Source organism: Rhinoraja longicauda, chromosome 6, assembly GCF_053455715.1.
Source record: "Rhinoraja longicauda isolate Sanriku21f chromosome 6, sRhiLon1.1, whole genome shotgun sequence".
In the NCBI taxonomy this organism is placed as follows: domain Eukaryota; kingdom Metazoa; phylum Chordata; class Chondrichthyes; order Rajiformes; family Arhynchobatidae; genus Rhinoraja; species Rhinoraja longicauda.
Window position 1 is genome coordinate 32,642,259 of NC_135958.1, and position 21,020 is coordinate 32,663,278.

The following is a 21,020-nucleotide window of genomic DNA, read 5'->3' on the forward strand; positions in this document are numbered from 1 at the left end:
GGATTTTAGTCCAGTAAAACCTCTCTAAACTGTATTTACATTCTTCATTGGAAACCACAACTGTACACAATACTCTAGATGGGGTCTCCCCCATGCCCTCTGTAATTGAACCATAGTCTTTTGACTTTTGCATTGATTTCCTCTCTCAGTAAGTAATAACATTCTGTTAGCTTTTCCAATTGAATGAGGAACTTTTTGAGTTATGTATTTTCATTAGAACACCACTTTAGCAAAACTTGGTTTTGATTTACAAAGCTGTCTTTTGCTTAAAATATACCATGCCATTCTCTAAGTACAGTGATTCACTGTAATAAAATACCATGTAATATATCTTGCTGAGCCTTCTTAAATAATAAAATTTTGCTTCACAGTTTCTGGGAACACATCCCTTTTATAAATCAAGGAACTACTTTACTGAAGGCACCTCCTTCTGCCTTCGGCCTTAAATAGATTATGCATGAGGATACTCAGAACCTTCTGCATCAGAAGTACCTGGGCAGGCTGGTGAAGCAGTGTGGCTGTGGCTTCCATGTTCTTTAAGCAGCGGGGTTATGAGGTCATGCTAGGTCAGGTGCAGGTCTCCTGACAGGAGGGTGGCGAAAGGGACCTCAGTGAGGACAATGAAAGCAATGAATGAATGCCTGCACTTTGAGGAAGCCTCCAACACAGGAAAACGTACACTCTGCCTGCTCCTGAACTGAACTGAAGGATGAGGATTCCTCGCCTTGGCGTGTGGGGTTGAGTGATCACTCTGATGTGAGCAGGAAGCAGCGGACTGCGAGAGGAAGCAAGGATCAGTGGCAGCAAAGATCAGAATGGTGCTGAGGCCAGAGAGCTCAGAGCGGCTGGAATGCTGACCATTATGTCTGGAACATTCAAGTCACACATGCGAGGCCTAATGTAAGGTTGCAGGAGGTCACCCACCTCAGAAAGGCCAAACAAAAAATGCAGTTCAAGTGTTGTCTCTTTAAAAAGGACCATTTTAGGGGAAATGGAGTTAGTAAAAAAGAAAAGATGTTTTCATACTGAGTAAATAGCCATCTATCAAACCAATGATGTTAAAAACTTACCAATGATATAATAACCATTATCCATCTCGCAGCTTTCCTAAGGGTACTTCCGAGTGTCAACGCACATGATCGTAAAACATAGTATATAGAAAAATGCAGCATAGAAACAGGCTCTTTAACTCAGTCTGAAGAAGGGTCTCGACCCGAAACGTCACCCATTCCTTCTCTCCCGAGATGCTGCCTGACCTGCTGAGTTACTCCAGCATTTTGTGAATAAATACCTTTGATTTGTACCAGCATCTGCAGTTATTTTCTTATACTCTTTAACTCACAATGTCTGTGTCGGACATGATGCCAGGCAAAACTAATCTCTTCTGCCTGCACATGATCCATTCCCTGCATATTCATTTGCCTATCTAAGATTCTCTTAAACACCACTATCAAATCTGTCTCCACCACTTCCAGCACGACATTCCAGACATCCAACACGCTTAGTGTAAAAAAACCTGCACATCTCTTTTTCCTCTTTCACCCTTCAAGCTGTGCCTTGTAGTCATTGACATTTCCACCCTGGGGTCGTCTACCCTATCTATGCCTCCCATAATTTTATATACTTCTATCAGGTCTCTCCTCAGCCTCAGAATTTCCGAGAAAGCAATTAAAGTTGCCCAATCTCTCTTCAAAGATAATGTCCTCTAATCCAGAGAGCATTCTTCTAAACCTCTTCTGCATCCTCTCCAAAGCCTGCAATGGGGGAACCACAAATGTACAAATCACTCCAACTGTGGCCGCCCCAAAGCCTTGTGAAACAGCATCATGATTTCCCGGCTCATATACTCAATGCCTTGCCCAATGAACGCAAGCATAGCGTGCCCCTTTGTAACCACTAATATGATTAGAGTTCATAGTCTCAGAATTAAAGGATGTTCTTTTAGGAAGGAGATGAGGAGGAATTTATTTAGTCAGAGGGTGGTGAATGTGGAATTCTTTGCCACAGAAGGCTGTGGAGGCCAAGTCAGTGGGTATTTTTAATGCAGAGATAGATAGATTCTTGATTAGTACAGGTGTCAAAGGTTATGGGGGAGAAGGCATGAAAATGGGGTTAGGAGGGAGAGATGGATCAGCCACGATTGAATGGCAGAGTAGACTAACGGGCCAAATGACTTAATTCTACTATCACTTATTACCTTATGATTAACATGGCAGTTGCCAGCTGCACTACTAAGTTTGTTATTTTGGGGAGTCATGCATTAGAGAAAGCAAACTTGGGAGAATAAAAATCATATCCACAAATGAAGTGATGAACATTGCAAATGACACAAAAGCAGTTGGAAATGTGTGAAAAATTACCCTATTCCAGGTTAAGCCAATTTGAAAAACTACAATGTCGTTCCCTTTGAAGTTGTGTGAATTAATTTCTTGCCTGTGAAGTATAAATTATCTGGCACTGCATAAGACTCCTTTTATTTGCACTGTTTAAAATTCTGTACTTTTTTTTAGAAATCTTTTCCGGATGACAAGGTGATGTACAATGATTCTGTGAGCTTCATTTAGACTGGGTATTGTCTGGAAAATCTTCCCTTGTCGAACATTGATCAACACAGCAAAAAAGTGCTGCTTAATTTTGTCAATTGTTGATCATTTGCAATAGATTTGTGTGTTATGTAATTTACATTTTTGATCTGGGATCATTTCAAAGTGAGTACTATTGATTTGCAGTGCAGAGGTCTGTACATTTTTCAAACAATGGATCATCATTGTTACTCATTGTACTAAATCACTAACATTCAAAATCCTATACATAATAAAAATATATTGACCTGAGGGACAGGAACAGCTAATGATGTTTAACTCCCAAACAAAAAATCTGGTCAAGTTTGTCTTTAACAATTTGCTGTTGATCATGTCTATAGAACTAAAATGATTGAACTTTAATCCAATCTATTAGAGACACAAAGGAGACAACAAATCCAAGGTGAAAGATAGGATTGGAAGCAAGTTGAGAATAAGAGGGTTGGGGATCTGGATCACACTCCCTGAAAGGGCGGAAGGCAAAACTCATCATGTACTGGATATGAGTTTGATTGTCCAGGAAATTGGGCCCATTTGCACCTGTTTTCTTTTTTACGGTGTAAATATAAAAATACATGAAATCAATCTTTTTTGAAGTGTTTTCACCCATTTCTGATGGAGGTCCCACCAATTAGGAAATTGGACCAAACACTTCCAAAGCATCATTCAACCCAAGGCAGGTTTCATTTAGAATACAGAACAGGACAGCACAGGAACAGGCCATTTGGCCCACAATGTTTGTGCTGAACATGATGCCATGCTAAACCAATCTCATCTGCACTCACATGATCCATATCCATCTATCCCTTGCACCTTTACATGCCTATCTAAAAACCTCTTAAACATCACTTTTCCCATTCAATTTTACACACGATGACATCTTAAACAATATTGGCTCATTTTAATTATTTGGTGGCAGAAATTACACCACAAAGATCTCAAGCCAAGCGCTTCACAATTAACTCACAATAAAGCAAAGAGCACATCAAATATAGTTGTAAGCTATGCATGATTTTAACGTGTATTCTCCAGGATTTTATTTTCATGTCTAAAAAACCATCAACCCCTATCCATTGAATATTCTGTTATGAGAAATAAATATTTTGTGCTTGCAGAACTTTGTAAAGATTAGGCAGCACCGTAGCACAGCAGTAGAGCTGCTGCCTTACAGCACCAGAGACCCGGGTTCTGTCTGTCCGGAGTTTGTACATTCTCCCTGCGACTTCGTGGGGGTTTTCTCCAAGTGCTCCGGTTTGCTCCCACATTCCAAGGATGTGTAGGTTTGTAGATGAATTGGATTCGGTAAGAATTGTAAACTGTCCCTCATGTGTAGGGTAGTGCCACTGTACGGGGATCACTGGTCGGCTTGGACTCAGTGGGCCACAGGGCCTGCCTGAGTGCCGTATTTCTAAACTAAACTAAATTAGGACTTCTATGAATTGGTAAGTGGGATTCTCGTACACTTGAGTCCACACTGCGGTTGATTTGATAGGGGTGGGCAGAGTGGAGCATCTTGAGGCCATCGGCAATCATGGTGCTCATTTGGGCCTGCCCATAATTGGGTAGTGGGAGCAAGATGGCGGTCTCTCCATGAGAACCGTAGACTATTACCCTTCTCCCAGGCCGTCACGGACACCACTCGACCAAAGCGCCATGCGTATGAATGACGTGGCAGCTCCCTGATGAGCAAAGAGCTGCATCAATGAAACATTAAAGGGGAGCTAATCACAATTACCATTCCAAGGATATCCCGTTGTTATGATTTTTGTTTTGTGACTTCTGACTTTAGCTTATGACCACTCCAAAAATGTCAAGTCCAATTTCTGTGCAGATGTGTCTCAGCCCAAATGCCTCTGGACAAAGAACTAGGAAACAGGTTGAGTGTGGGTATGATGGGCTGTATGGGCTCTTGTAGGCAGTAGAGTTTTATGGCATAATACTAATGCTTTGAACAAACGCATGTCAAGTTAATGTCACATTTTCCTCAAAAAACATTTTCTGTCACCTTGGGAAAAATACTTTTGCAGAGATTAAACTCTAAAAAATATGCTGAAGATTGCATAATTAATCGATCAACTTTCAGTGCTTTTAGATTTAAAACATTCATGAGTACCACAAGGATGCATGTGAACAGCGCTAATGCCATCATTTTGCTTTGCACCTAAGAATCAGCAGTAAAAATACACCCTCCTCTTTAGATCTTGTTTACATTTCCAGAATCACAGGAATAGAAATTTGAACTGGCACGGAGACAGATGATTAAAATGCTGGATTTTTTGGAACATTAACCAAAGCTCTTTTAGAGACGAGGTGAAGTAGGAAATTAGTCCTTGTTCTAGCGTACGAACAATCGACCCAGATGAGAAACCACTAAATGGAAAAATCCTTTCAAACATCTTTGCTCCCATTCAAGTGCGACAAGACGATTAAAATAGCTTGCAGGTGCCATTCTTTCTATCATTCTGCTCATGCCTGTTATAGTTCAAGTGATGGTACTATGGTGAGAGCTAAATCCTGGGTTGACAGTAGAATAAAAGGGATTAGGCAATAAAAAAAGACCCAGATTGTGAGCTGTGATGGAATTTTCTGCAGTTTGCTTGCATTCAGCTAAATAACCCTATGAAACATTAAAGTTGAATTGCAGGACGAGCTGAATCTTCCAATCCTAACTTCAACCTGCAAGCGGGGCCAGAGGGGATTTGCAAATGTCACATACCTTTCCAAACAAGAGGAGCGGGGTAAAATCACAGCTGAGGTCACTATTGAGGAAACAAACAAAAGCCATTGAACTTCAGGCCAAGAGGCATTTGAAGAGACGTGGGATAATAAAAGCCAACATGGATATTGGATGGAAAACACCTCTCACTAAGTTGATTGAGCTCCTTAACTAGAGATGCTGGGTAAGGCCAGAGAGGCTGATTGCATAAATGGATTTTTAAAAGGTGTTCGATAAAGTAACATACAATGGATTGAACACGAAATTGATGGAGAAGAATCAAGTTAGTGGCTGCATGAATGCAAGACTGATTAAGAGTGTGCTGATGAAGATAAATTTATCAAGGCAGGAGAAAAGTGCTCACAGTGACCCAAGACAACGTCCTTAAGATCTATTGACGAGACAAGTTGGCCATCAAAAGGCAACGTTCCAGATTTTAAAGGTTTCATATCGCTTGGATAAAAGACAAACAGTGGAAAGGAGAACAATAGATTTTAGTGGGATACTAAGGGAAGCTAATAAATGGGCAGACACATGACAGATGACACTTCGTGCAGAGTAGTGAGAAAATAATCATTTTGAGTGACGGACTGAAGAAAAACAATACAATGAGAATGAAAACTGTCCATGTGCAAATTTCTGCAGTTGGTAATACAAGCTGAAGAGGTATTTGTTAATAAGGTGTAACCGGAGACTTGATGTTAAGGCTTTGGGAGCATGCTGCTAGCTAGAGAGAGACAGAGAGAAGTGCTGGGATCACATACACATAGAAGCACCATGAAAACTGTCACGTGGTTGACATCTGGTGAGATAATAGCTGAAGATAAATTCATGGCTGTGCAGTGCGGCCTTGAGAAGATAAGGTGTCTCGGAACCGCCATTTTGCAAAGGGACTGTATGTTGAGAATGGAAATATGAACAGGCAACATAATTAAGAACTCTCTAGCTGGATAAAGAATGAAGATGTGTTTTGTTTATTCAACCCTTGGATGAGTGACAACTTGAAATGATTGACTTTGGAGTCGTGAGAGCCTCAGGTTAGAATGAAAGCTTCCTTTAGAAGATTGGAGGAAATAAATAGAATGCAACAACAACCCTGGAACAAGCATCACAAAAAGAAGGATTCTAAGTTTGAAGCTCAGAGAAAACTACCCACTACCAACAGAGTGAATCTGGCCAATTCATTAATATGGGTAATATCGGAGTCCAAGTCATAAGTTTTGTGATTTAGAGTAGGAAATGATAAGCTGGAATGGTAAAGCAAATGAGAAGCTATTAGAAGTCAATGGTTTGCATGGATGCTTAAGTAATTCAAGTGTTAATAAAGATTAAGTTGCACTAAACCTTGGTCTAGAGTCTTTGATTCGGCAAGTCAGTTGATACCCGAAGGAGGTAATAGGGTCAACAAAGATATAAGATGATTTTCAAAACAGTGAAACAAATCAATGAAGACCACACCCCAATAAATCAATAGTTCAGTGCAGCTAAACTGTTTTGATCAATTCACGAGTGCATTCAAGGCATTAGGGAGAGTGCAGCAAAATTTACTTGAATGATCCCACCAGTGAAAGGCCTGTTAAATGGAGAAACTAGAGAAATAGGAATTGATCTTTGTTAAAGCAGGGAAGGTCAAGTGGAGTTCTGCGAGAATTGTGACTGGTCAGAGTAAACAAGAGGAAAATATTTTCTGGGCAGATGGGTCAGTAACCAAAGGACACCAAAAATTCAAAGCTGCTGAAAGGAAATAAAATATTCAGTGGCTTGTTACAGACTGGACTGCACTGCCAGCTCATGTAGACACCAGCCACCTACAGCATAATGTTTCCATGATTTAGCGTGCTGTTAATCTTGTGTTGCATCTTCACGAAGTTGACATTTCATTTTTAGGTACATCCAATGATACTTCTGTATTTGCCCTTCACAGCTGGGCAGCATCTCCATTCTTTGTGATGGATGGTGCAGAGGTTGCTGCAAGGTCCGAGACCCCCACTAACCCCAGTGAAAATGGCAGCGGTGTGCTTATTGAGCAGAGAGGTAGTTGGTTCCATGATTTAAATCAACTCAATTTAGAATACTTTGTTAACCACAAGCTAAGGGATCCACTCTATCCAGTGATATCTACCAGATAACAAATGTTGACAAAATGAAAACAGATTAATACAGCCTTAACTTCCTTGGTTTTCATTTCTCCTGTGTGAGTAAGTGGGTGTGAGTGTGGGTGTGAGTGTGAGCGTGAGTGTGGTGAGAGAGAGAGAGAGGTGGGGGGAGAGAGAGAGGGGGAGAGGGAGGGAGAGGGGGAGAGGGAGAGGGAGGGAGAGGGAGGGAGAGGGAGGGAGAGGGAGGGAGAGGGAGGGAGAGGGAGGGAGAGGGAGGGAGAGGGAGGGAGAGGGAGGGAGAGAGAGAGAGGGGAGAGAGAGAGAGGAGAGAGAGAGAGAGAGAGAGAGAGAGAGAGAGAGAGAGAGAGAGAGAGAGAGAGAGAGAGAGAGAGAGAGAGAGAGAGAGGAGAGAGAGAGAGAGAGAGAGAGAGAGAGAGAGAGAGAAGAGAGAGAGAGAGAGAGAGAGAGAGAGAGAGAGAGAGAGGGGAGAGGGGGAGAGGGGGAGAGGGGGGGAGGGGGAGAGAGAGAGAATATATATTTGGAATATATATTTGGAATATATTTTTGTTTTGAGTCACAGGTTTATCTTCTATAATGCTTGACTTAACTTGCAGTTACCCCAGCATTTTGTATCTAACTTGCTTATTAATCTATATGCCCATTCCACTTCAGCCGGGTCTATCGTTATTCCTTTATAATTCCCATTTGTTTTATGTTGATCATGTTTATTTCAGAACCATGTTTTTCACTCCCAACAGTTAAATTCTATTTGGCAATGATCATTACTTCCAATGGGATCTTTAACACTGATCATGTAATAAAGCTGTCTCATTCCACTTTACCATCTCCAAAGTGTCCCATTCCCTGGTTGGCTCCACAACATATTGCTCTAGAAGTTATTCTCATGGCTACCATTTTCAAATTGATTCACCTGTTCCATATGAAGATTAAAGTTGCTCATGCTTAACACCGTCTCCCCACCCTCATTATTTCTTACTTTATATCGCTTCCATTAGTGTGGAAAAGTGAGGGGAATAGGGATAATCCTGGACATTATAGGCCAGTGAGCCTAATTTCAGTGCGAGGGAACCTACTGGTGAGGATTCATGTCAGGTGAGGTTTGCTGGCATTTAGAAGAGGATGCGCTAATTAGGGACAGTCAGCATGTGTGGGGCAGGTCATATTTTACAAGCTTGATTTAATTTTCTGAGGAGGTGACAAAGGTGCTCGATGAGGGTAGGGTAGTGGATTGTGGTCACATGGAGTTTAACAAGGACCTCGAAAAGGACTGTCATAGTAGATTGATCTGGGAGATTAAGAGGCATGGGATCCATGTTGACTTGATAGTTTGAATTCACAACTGGCTTACACAGAGATGACGGAGAGAAGTGGTGGAAGGGTGTTGTGACCACTGTTGGTCATTGACAGTGGTACACCGCAGGGATCAGCGTTGGGACCTCTGTTGTTTGTGATATGGATGAAAATGCGGATGGATTGTTTGGTGTTGCACTTTGGGTTGTCAAATGCAAGGGAAAAAATATTCAGTCAATGGCAAGACCCTTAACAGCATTGATGCGTAGAGGAATCCAAGTCCATAGCTCTGACAGTGAGGCCCAGCACAAATTGGAGGAACTGCATCTCGTATTTCGCTTGGGCAGTTTAGACCCCAGCAGTATGAATATTGACTTCTCTAACTTCATAACTCTTGCTTTCCTTCAATCTCCATCCCTCCCCATCCTAGTTCTCTGACCCGTCTGACTGTCCACCTGATTAAATGTGATATCTGTAGGCTGCGTTGTCACCTTCCCCTAGCTAACAATGATTAAATCTACATTTTCCTTGAACCACATCCCCTTTGATGTCTCATTTTAGAAGGATGAGAGGAGATCTTATCGAAACGTATAAGATTATTAAGGGGTTGGACACGTTAGAGGCAGGAAACATGTTCCCAATAGTTGGGGGAGTCCAGAACAAGGGGCCACAGTTTAAGAATAAGGGGTAGGCCATTTAGCACTGAGATGAGGAAAAACTTTTTCAGTCAGAGAGTTGTGAATCTGTGGAATTCTCTGCCTCAGAAGGCAGTGGAGGCCAATTATCTGAATGCATTCAAGAGAGAGCTAGATAGAGCTCTTAAGGATAGTGGAGTCAGGGGGTATGGGGAGAAGTCAGGAACGGGGTTCTGATTGAGAATGATCAGCCATGACGTACAGGTATGTAGGTTAATTGGCTGGGTAAATGTAAAAATTGTCCCTAGTGGGTGTAGGATAGTGTTAATGTACGGGGATCGCTGGGCGGCACGGACTTGGAGGGCCGAAAAAAGGCCTGTTTCCGGCTGTATATATATGATATGATCACATTGAATGGTGGTGCTGGCTCGAAGGGCCGAATGGCCTCCTCCTGCACCTATTGTCTATTGTCTATTGTCATTTTTACATCTTATCCTTCCTTACCTTTGTGTCTCCCTCTGTCCTGACTCTCAGTCTGAAGAAGGGTCTCGACCCCAAAAGTCACCCATTCCTTCTATCCCGAGATGCTGCCTGTCCCGCTGAGTTACACCAGCATTTTGTGTTTATCCATAAAGTTAAAATGTATCCTCTACAATATATATTCTACGAGAGCAGCAGCATAGTGGTGCAACGGTAGAGTTGCTGCCTCACAGCACCAGAGGCCTGGGTTAGATCCCGAGTATGGGTGCTGTCTGTACAGAGTTTGTATGTCCACCCTGCGACTGCGCACGTTTTTCCCGGTGCCGCGCACATCCCAAAGACGTACAGGTTTGTAGGTTAATTTGGTTTTTGTTAAAATAGTTAATTTTCCTTAGTGTGTAGGATGGTGCTGGTGTATGGGATGATCGCTGGTTGGCGTGGACATGGCGGGCTGAAAGGCCTGTTTCCGCGCTATATTTCATAACTAAACTAACCTAAACTAGAGCATGTTACTGTGGGAGTATGGAGCATCTCCAATCTGTTTAGAAAGCATGCACAAAAGTGTTCTGTTCAAGGCTTTGCTCATTCTTCACCCTTAATCACTTGACAGAATATGATGTTGTGCCTGAAGAATGATTTGTTGAGTGACATTTCAGATATTATGACAATTCAAAATCAACCGTTCTTTAAACCTTCTTCGCGGTTAAAGATTCCAGTCATGTATCAGGAGGATATATATCAATAAATGTGTTCCCTTGATGTTAGGACTGAGCTTGTACTCTTCTTTAATTTTCTGCAATGGAACATTTCTTCAGGCAATTGTACCAGCAATCTTGCCATAAACGTTCAATTACTTACTACATTTAAAGGCGCATAACCTGGTACATTCACTTAAACTGGGTAACAAGCTAAACATATTTACCAATCAAAAGTTAATTTGCCCTATTTTGTGGAGGCCACAAATTGCCCTCCCTGCAAATTCGCAGATTGATCACTTGTGGAATAGAGTTCATTGGCCTTGTCAGGATTAAGATTGAATTTGGGCTTGGTGGCATTTAAACTAAACATTAGCAAACAGGTGAGTAAATGACATTGACTGTTGATAACACCTTGTGTCGCTGATGGTTAAAACTGTACTCACAGAGACAAGGAACCTCAGATGTTGGGATCTTGAACAAAACACAAATGCTGGAGGAACTCAGTAGGTCAGGCAGCATCCATGGAGGAAATGGCCATCTGTCTATTCCCTCCTCAGATGCCGTCTCACCCATTGAGTTCCTCTAACATTTTGTGTTTTGCTTTTGATTAAAACTAGTCTGATGGGATGATAACGGTTAGAATAGATAAGTTCATAAGTGATGGGAGCAGAATTTGGCCATTTGGCCCATCAAGTCTACTCTGCCATTCAATCATGGCCGATCTATCTTTCCCTCTTAAACCCATTCTCCTGCCTTCTCCCCACAAACCCTGACCCCCGTGTTCATATTTGCAGCAGAGAGCATTCGAGCAATTTTTCCCGAACCAAAGGTAAATTTTATTTCCTCCTTGGGCACATTTGAACAGATTAAAAACTGAGAAATAATTCAGCTCGACTTTAACTATATTATCTGTCCATATTTAATTTTTCCAATAATTAATAAATGGCGCCCTTGCAAAACTGCCAAGAAAGAGTAACAGTACCCAACAACGCAAAGGAGCAACCTTAAATGCAATCAATTTAGTCATTAATACAGACCCTCAGTGTCTGTGTTGTAATGGCAGTTTATTATAATTCTTTACTTTAGGCGATTGGGTAGCTCATAGAATTGTTAAGTGTAAAACTAAGCTCAATTGAAAAGTACTGGCACTGTATTATAAGGTCAATATTGTATCACTGGAACAGACAAAAAGTCAGAATGCATTACTGAATGAATCAGGCAATTGGATCTTCAAATCATTGGGTCACATAGTGAAGAAATTCTTATTCACATTCACACTTCCTCTCGGTCAAATCCTTGATTTTTATCTGCTCCATTTTCAGAAGTAATAATATTTTGGGAAATAAAGAGGAAAACCTAGAATAAGGAGCACTCGAGGCTTCTCGCATTGAATGCCAATAGCAGAAGCCTGATCAGGTCACCTGATGACGCCCTTAGACAATAGTGACATACAGTTTGCCTATCGGATCAAAACACTGCTAACAGAATCAACATTGCAAAATGTGCTATCTTTAATAAGTCAAAAGAAATTGAATTTTCTTTCATGAAATGAGGTGATCTTAGTAATATGCCAGCGAAAGTCAACTCAAGAGCCAGGAGCCATCCATAAAGTCTAAAAAAACATCTGCAAACTCTTCTAGTTGTAGAATGGAATAACAAAGTTAGAATAGCTACTTACTTGTTGTAATGGTTGGATGTACATCTCATTTTATCTCCTCACCTGCCCCCCCTCCCCCCGCCTTTCCCTCACCCAACCATCCTCGGATTCTGTAGATCTGTTATCCCATTTTGGATCAGTAGCCATAACTCTTTGGTGCTTCCTCAGATGCCATTGCTCATATTATTTCCATTCCTAATCAGTGGCTGAAGCCTACAGATAAGATTGGCAAAGCAAACAGATTGAAACCCAACAGAGGCTCTGAAGAAGGGTCCCAGCCCAAAACATCACCAGTTTCTTCACAAACGCTGCCTGACCCACTGAAGTTACTCCAGCATTTTTTGTCTGTCCGAGCAAACAGGCCATTTCATTGTGATCAACATCAACACAAAAGCTAACATCAAACTTTTCAATTTCTTTAGTACGTCATTTTTAATATTACAGTATTTGGACAGATAACTAGAAAGGCCAGCATTTATTGTCCATCCTTCTAGCACTTTGAAGGTGTGGAGAACTGCCTTCTAGAACTGTTGCATTCAAAGTAATGGAGGTTGTCTGATAATACTGTCTGGTAGAATGTTGCAGGATTCAATTTTGGTGACAAAGAAGGTGCAGAAATGTATTTCCGAGACAAAACAGTGTTCATGTTGAAAGGAAACTCACTGATGGTGATGTTCTCATGTGTCTGCTGACTTTGCTTTCTTTAGTGGCAGAATTTAGGTTGTCATGGAAGCGTATCCGTGCAGCTAACAGGAAAGAGAGTGTAGGAAAAGTCATGTTTAAACTAACAGGGCATGGGAATGGGACCCAATGCAAGGAGACAGAGGGCCATAAAAGGAGGACAGAAGCAAAAGGTAGAAGGGAGATAAGAAAAACGAACCTGAATGCGTTGTGCCTTCAATGCAAGGAGCATTCGAAATAAGGTGGATAGATATCTCTAATTTAAAAAAAACCCTCAAAATAATCTTTATTCATAATAAAATCTCGCAATGTGTACCTTCTAATAGACCATGAATTGGCTCTAACTTGAAGATCCTAACTGTGGCATTGGTTGCACTGAACAGAGGTCAGTGAACCTGGAACAAAGCAGAAATTAAACCTGAGTCTCTTCTAATTTGTTTCACTAAATGTGCATTACATGACTTTGATGCCATTTCATGAATGTGAATGAGCACCGACTGGTAAAGTTAGTCTAAATAATTACCAAAATGATCATTATTCTTGCTGCACAATCTATTTTCACTTTATACCATATTGTTGACTTTCACCGGAGCAGAACTGGGCCATATCATGTGAACTGAAACGTCACCCACCTTAGCAATTTACTCATGACCACAAATCAACAGTCAACAGAACTGCAGATGCTGCTTTAAACCGAAGATAGACACAAAATGTTGGAATAACTCAGCTGGACAGGCAGCAAGTAGTATAAGAAAATAACTGCAGATGCTGGTACAAATCGATTTATTCACAAAATGCTGGAGTAACTCAGCAGGTCAGGCAGCATCTCGGGAGAGAAGGAATGGGTGGCATTGGTTGCACTGAACAGAGGTCAATCTGAAGAAGGGTCTCGACCCGAAACGTCACCCATTCCTTTGCTCCCGAGATGCTGCCTGATCTGCTGAGTTACTCCAGCATTTTGTGAATAAATGGACAGGCAGAATGTCTGGAGAGATGGAATGGGTGATGTTTCAGGTCGAAACCCTTCTTCAGATGAGAGTGTTTTATTGTCATATGTTCCAGACATATGAAGAAGGGTCTCGACTCCAGAGTTACTCCAGAATTTTGTGTCTATCTTTGATTTAAACCAGCATCTGCAGTTCTTTCCTACACAATGGAATTCTTACTCCTTGCTTTGGCTTTGGCATAATGTGCATTGTTTTAGCAGCTTTTCCAGCTCACCGGTGAATCCATTTTGTTGTGACGGACCATAACACATATATATTGAATATTTCAAATGATGCTTTGCTCTTTAGTGGATTTAAAGATTTTAAGTGGATTGAAAGATTTTGTACTGGTTTATGAAAATAATATTGAGAATGTCAATTGTCAATTCTGTTAAAGAGCAAAAAGAATGACAACTTCTGGGAGAAATTATCCACTCTTCAAGTTTTAGAACCATTGAACCATAGAAAATAGGTGCAGGAGGAGGCCATTCGGCCCTTCGAGCCAGCACCGCCATTCAGTGTGATCATGGCTGATCATTGGTTGGCGGACAGGAAGCAAAGAGTAGGAATAAACGGGTCCTTTTCGGAATGGCAGGCAGTGACTAGTGGGGTACCGCAAGGCTCAGTGCTGGGACCCCAGTTATTTACAGTGTATATTAATGATTTGGACGAGGGAATTGAATGCAACATCTCTAAGTTTGCGGATGACACGAAGCTGGGTGGCAGTGTTAGCTGCGAGGAGGATGCTAGGAGGCTGCAGAGTGACTTGGATAGATTAGGCGAGTGGGCAAATGCATGGCAGATGCAATATAATGTGGATAAATGTGAGGTTATCCACTTTGGCGGCAAGAACAGGAAAGCAGAGTATTACCTGAATGGTGACCGATTGGGAGAAGGGGAGATGCAACGTGACCTGGGTGTCATGGTGCACCAGTCATTGAAAGCAAGCATGCAGGTGCAGCAGGCAGTGAAGAAAGCGAATGGTATGTTGGCATTCATAGCAAGAGGATTTGAGTTTAGGAGCAGGGAGGTTCTGCTGCAGTTGTACAGGGCCTTGGTGAGACCGCACCTGGAGTATTGTGTGCAGTTTTGGTCTCCTAACCTGAGGAAAGACGTTCTTGCCTTAGAGGGAGTACAGAGAAGGTTCACCAGATTGATCCCTGGGATGGCGGGACTTACATATGAGGAAAGACTAGATAGACTGGGCTTGTACTCGCTGGAATTTAGAAGACTGAGGGGGGATCTTATAGAAACATATAAAATTCTTAAGGGGTTGGAGAGGCTAGATGCGGGAAGATTGTTCCCGATGTTGGGGGAGTCCAGAACCAGGGGTCACAGCTTAAGGATAAGGGGGAAGTCTTTTAGGACCGAGATGAGAAAACATTTCTTCACACAGAGAGTGGTGAGTCTGTGGAATTCTCTGCCACAGAAGGTAGTTGAGGCCAGTTCATTGGCTATATTTAAGAGGGAGTTAGATGTGGCCCTTTTTGCTAAAGGGATCAGGGGGTATGGAGAGAAGGCAGGTACAGGCTACTGAGCTGAATGATCAGCCATGATCATATTGAATGGCGGTGCAGGCTCGAAGGGCCGAATGGCCTACTCCTGCACCTATTTTCTATGTTTCTATGTTTCTATCCACAATCAGTAACCCGTGTCTGCCTTCTCCCCATATCCCTTGATGCCACTAGCCCCTAGAGCTCTATTTAACTCTCTCTTAAATTCATCCAGTGATTTTGTTCCATACCATCAAATAAAGACTCATCGCGACAGAAAATATTGCATCTTCATTATTTTACGACAATCTCTTTGACAATAGACAATAGACCATACGTGCAGGAGGAGGCCATTGGACCCTTCGAGCCAGCACCGCCATTCAATGTGATCATGGCTGATCATCCACAATCTGTACAAGAAACACATTTTTTTGCAAAGGTGGATTTTCACTCCTTCAGATTTTATTATTTGTGAAATTTAAATTTAAAGTCGCCCTCACTCTTTTTAAAATCGCCTTTCTCTTTTCATGATTTCACTTTCTGAACATTAATTCATTATTTAACAGGCATATTTCTTGATTTACACTCTGCAAATCTGGGTACAAGTTCTCCCATCTGATTGGTAATACTGCCTGACCTGTTGAAATAAGCACCAAGTAAGCATCAGTCTGAAGAAGGGTCTCGACCCGAAACATCACCCATTCCTTCTCTCCCGAGATGCTGCCCGACCTGCTGAGTTACTCCAGCACTTTGTGAATAAATAAGCACCAAGTAAGCTGCAGAAGGGTCTACAGCCAGTGCTCCAGCACTGAAAGCCGTAGAAAACTGTCTGGCCAGTGTATTTCGGAGGATCGTCTGGATTAGCACAATTATTACAGGAATAATTACTACTTTAAAAAAAAATCAAGTTGTCTTAATTCACTGACATACAATTTCTCTGTATTGTAAAGAAACTTAATTAAATGCACACAAATTAAGGACAAGAATCCACTATATTTAGGACAAGAATGCAAACCGCAAACATGCTAACCCTGTGCAAGGTAGTGGAGATGAAGCAGAAATGCAGTTTTAAAGTATTAGAAGGAAGATATTGGTAGAATTCAGACCTGGGGTTAATGACTTTCAAGTCTTGCAACGAAAAACTGATCACAGTGTGTGAGATATTGGAATAAAGATCATTTTGTTTGGGCCTTGGGCTATTTGATCATAGCTTGAAGGATATTGATCAAGTAGAGGAAATAAAGGTGGATGGTGATATGATGATCTTTATAAGACAAACCAAAGTAAGTGTGCATATTAATGTGGTGGGCTGCCATGCAAACCAAACAGCGCAAGGAAAGCAGAATAATGGAATCAGAAAGAAAGCTGGGAGGAAGATACAACTTGGATAACAAAGCAGATAAACAGCAACAGCAGGGGCTGCAACTTCACCCAGAGTTGAAGCAAGTGCTATTCTTATCATGTCTGCTGCTTCAAATGGCAAGACTGTTAGCACTGTGTATGTGTCGTATGTGCTTTGTACTACACTGTATAAACTCTCAATTACTACACCCATTTTGAAGCCATCTCCTGAATCTCCCGTGTTATTAATTGTCAAAAGACATCCGCACGCAGAAATCCAGCACCAGCAATATAATTCAAAACTACTTGCAAAGCTACTTTAAAAGCCAGGCTCTGTAGGTACAGTAGCAATATGACCTTCCCTTGGTAGATTTACAAAAACATTTAACAACCAGGAATTCAGTTGCTTTTCACGATTAAACAATAATGACCTTTCATTGGTTCAATAACGTCATTCTACCACAAATAAAGCTTTCAGTTTTAGCAGTTACTTTCTATATTGGCTAGAATGTATGACAAATATAAGCTATTGAGTTTTATGCAATATGACCTTTTTTTTAAATGTCACACCATGCAGGCTTTCATTTCAGTGCTTGTCACGACAGAAGTAATTTTGGCTCTTCAATATTTTCCAACTGCAAATGTGTCGTATATTATCAGACCAGTGATTGAAAAATCAACGTTAAGATGGAAATACAGAACACTGCATAACCCAAGGCTAATCACTATCACTTCATATATATTTATATCTTACTTGCTTTGTCACATTTATATAAAGGTTAATATTGGGATTTTGAATTCCACCAGCACCAGTCTATCTAATTAGCTGCCAGAAGCTGTCATTCAAGGATCTGTCAGCCCAAATATTGATTTAAAATAATCAAAATCAACACAAATATGAGAGCAGGGTATCAGATGAGAAAAAGTAATAAGACAAGGGGAACAGTAGTAATACTAGAGGCATTGTGATGTTAAAGGAACCACTATATGCAGTGATGAGATTGTGAAGGTTACAGTGAACGGTGAACAATAAGGAGGTTGTATTATCGAAACCTTTTCATCAACAATGGTCTCCAACACTGTTATAGCGTGATTAACCAATTTCTTAGTTATCATAGGGTGTGCTTTGGTAACTATAACTTACCTTGATCGAAAGGCCTGTCATTTATTTCATTTAAAAAATTATAACTCACATCATTCCAGCCAAACATTCCGCTTTTCGCACATGCTGGACGTCTGTGGAGATCATTGTTGTCGACCCGAGGGAACGCCAGGGATTGTTGGCATGGAAGTTCGATGTCCTGAGATGTTGGGAATAGGGCTCTGCCTGGCTTCAACTTGAGCAGAAGGCAATGGAATGAGTGATAAATACAGCAGGAAATGAATAGAAAAGGAACGAATCGCCCAACCTTGGATGTGATGAATTGCAATTTGTTTATCGCGAAACAAACCACGATCTGCTTATATAGGAGGTTCTATACCAAACGCCAAGCAACAACTGTAGGCACAGTGGCACAGTGGTAGAGTTGCAGCCTTACAGCGCCAGTGACCTGGGTTCGATGCTGACTGCCGGAGATGTCTGCATGGAGTTTAAACATTCTTCCTGTGACCGTATGAGTTTTCTCCGGGTGCTCCGGTTTCCTCTCATATACTAAAGACACACAGGTTTGTAGGTTCTGTAAATTGTCCCCCGTGAGCACAATAGAACTAGTGTACGGGGTGATCTTTAGTCAGTGCAGTCTTGGTGGAGCCAAAGGACCTGTTTCCACACTGTATCTCTAAATGCTGAACACATTGAACGGACATCTAAACTCAATATTGGGCTGAACCCCGGTTGTTTGACCATTTACATTGAAGTTTAATGGATGTGTAGTTTGACCTTCTGTACATGACTGCTGTGCATTGAGCTGGAGTGGGCTCATAAAGCAATCCATTAAAGTTTCATGCAAAACAATAAGGTGCCCTTTGACAGTTCACTACATCCTTATGTGTATGATTACACCTAACCATACACATTGAAAAACCGGTCAAGTATATATAATGAAAATGGAAAAATAAGTGAATTTAATAAAAGTGCTCAAAACACTACTCAATAATGAAAATACTTAAAATACAGCAAAATAATTCAAAGATTTATGTTGCTACATAAGGTTGGCCACCTTCCCATTGAATGAATGGGGTGGGTAACACAATGACATCCAGCCGCTCTCTGCAGCAAGAAAATGCTCCACTGTTGGCTTCAGCGATCCCAGAAACAAAGCAGAAGGTCATTTGCAACAGCATCTGTCCTCGAGTGCATTTAGGACTTCTCAAGTACAGTCACAAGTGCCTGGATTTGCCCTGGTTATGGCATTTTGTCGGTTGCTTTCCTAACGTCAGATGAATAAATGAAATATATTGCAGCGCAGAGTTTGAGCAGGCACATCCAACTAATTTTGCCAATCCATGGTCAACGTGACCGAGAACTTGAATCTGCCCAAGAACACAAACAATGGGTACAACTAGAGAAACGGCGCGTTCAGAGAAATGTCATGCTGTTTCAGCAAATTGCCAAGGTGACAGAGAAAGGTCTTTCAATTATAATTGAATGAAAGGCAAGAAGATCTTCTTCAAAGAATGCTGAATAGGCAATATTTACCATGAATCAGACCAAGCAAAAACTTTTTTGATAGTTGAAGTGTCTGTAGCCAGAAGGCACAGGGTTCAAGTAAGGGAACGGTTTAGAGGCGATCGGTGGAAGAAAGCTTTCAGCCAGAGGAATCTGGAGTACTCTGTCTGAGGGATTGGTGAATGCTGAGACAAGAATGCTGTACGGCACAGTGGCGCAGAGGTAGAGTTGCTGCCTTACAGCGCCAGACACCTGGGTTCGATCCTAACTATGGGTGCTGTCTGCATGGAGTTTGTACGGAGTTTGTACATTCTCCCTGTGACCTGCGTGTGTTTGCTTTGGGAGCTCCAGTTTCCGCCCACGCTCGCAAGGTTTACAGGTTTGTAGGCTGATTGGCTTGGTAAAATTGTAAATTGTCCCTAGTGTATGTAGGATAGTGATAGTGTGTGGGGATCAATGGTCGGGGTGGACGGTGGACCGAAAGGCCTGTTTCCATGTTGCATCTCTAAACTAAACTAAATTTAAGGCATCTTAAATCTCCAAGGCATAGAAGGCTAGGAACTAAGTACTGGTACATATAATTAGCTTTGATGTGCACTTGATGGTTTGTATGAATATGGAGGGCATTAAGACCAGTTTCTGCAAACAAAGACATAAAGTGCTGGAGTATCTCAGCGGGTCAGGCAATTTTTGCACTTTGTGATGCTATTACTGTAAATCTGCAAATTAATTAATGCAGATTCAGCAGAGAGATAAAATGTTATAAACTCCACAAGTTGGAAAATTTAAATTCACCTGGATGAATGTAAAATGTGTGGTAGTATGTGAAAAGAAAGAGAAGCAAAATTGGAAACTGGAACAAACATTCCTGAGAGAGAGGAAGTGCCAGAGAAAAAAGATTGTCAGCACTATCACAATAAGTCAGCATTCAGTAAAATGGTAAACATATTAAAACAGGAAAACCCCAAAACACCCAAAGAGACACAATAGTTGATATACTTCTTCCAAGAATTGAGAGGGAAAGATAAGTGGAATAGATATTCCCTGAATTGTGATCATTCAAGAAGAAGAGAAGGAAATAAATGGAAATCCGCAACAGGTCAATATAGTTCAAGTAAATAACCCCCTGAAGCTCAATAGGTCATTTCCCAGTGCACTGAGACAAGGTAGGACATCTTGTTTCACTCCCTTCTGGGCTGCTCCCCACTCACCCTTCAAGCCAAGGTGGATACTTAGTAGAGTAATGGAGAAATACAATTTTAAAAAACAATGTGCTGGAGAAACTCAGTGGGTCAGGCTGCACCTGGGGAGGGAATTGACAGGCGCCATTTTAGATCATCGCCATCTGTCCATTCCTTCCACAGATGCTGCCTGACCCGCTGAGTTCCTCCAGCACTTTGAGGTTTGCTCAGATCTCCAGCATCTGTAGTCTCTTGCGACTCCAGGACTGATATTAAAATGTTTTCAAAGCAAACTAAAGCAGGGCGGCACAATGGCATAGCGGTAGAGTTGCTGCCTTACAGCACCAGAGACCCAGGTTCGATCCTGAGTATGGGTGCTTGTCTGTATGGAGTTTGTACATTCTCCCTGTGACCTGCATGGGTTTTCTCCAAGATCTTCAGTTTCCTCCCACACTCCAATGACATACAGGTTTGCGGGTTATTTGGCTTGGTATAAATATGAATTGTCCCTAATGTGTAGAATAGTGCTGTGTGTGCAGGGATCGCTGATCGGTG

General features: G+C 41.6%; 1 protein-coding gene across 1 annotated transcript in view; it reads right to left on the reverse strand.

Moving 5' to 3' along the window:
- cdh13 (cadherin 13, H-cadherin (heart)) overlaps positions 1-21,020 on the reverse strand; it is a 944,123-nt gene that overhangs the window by 420,127 nt on the left and 502,976 nt on the right. The window lies entirely within an intron of this gene.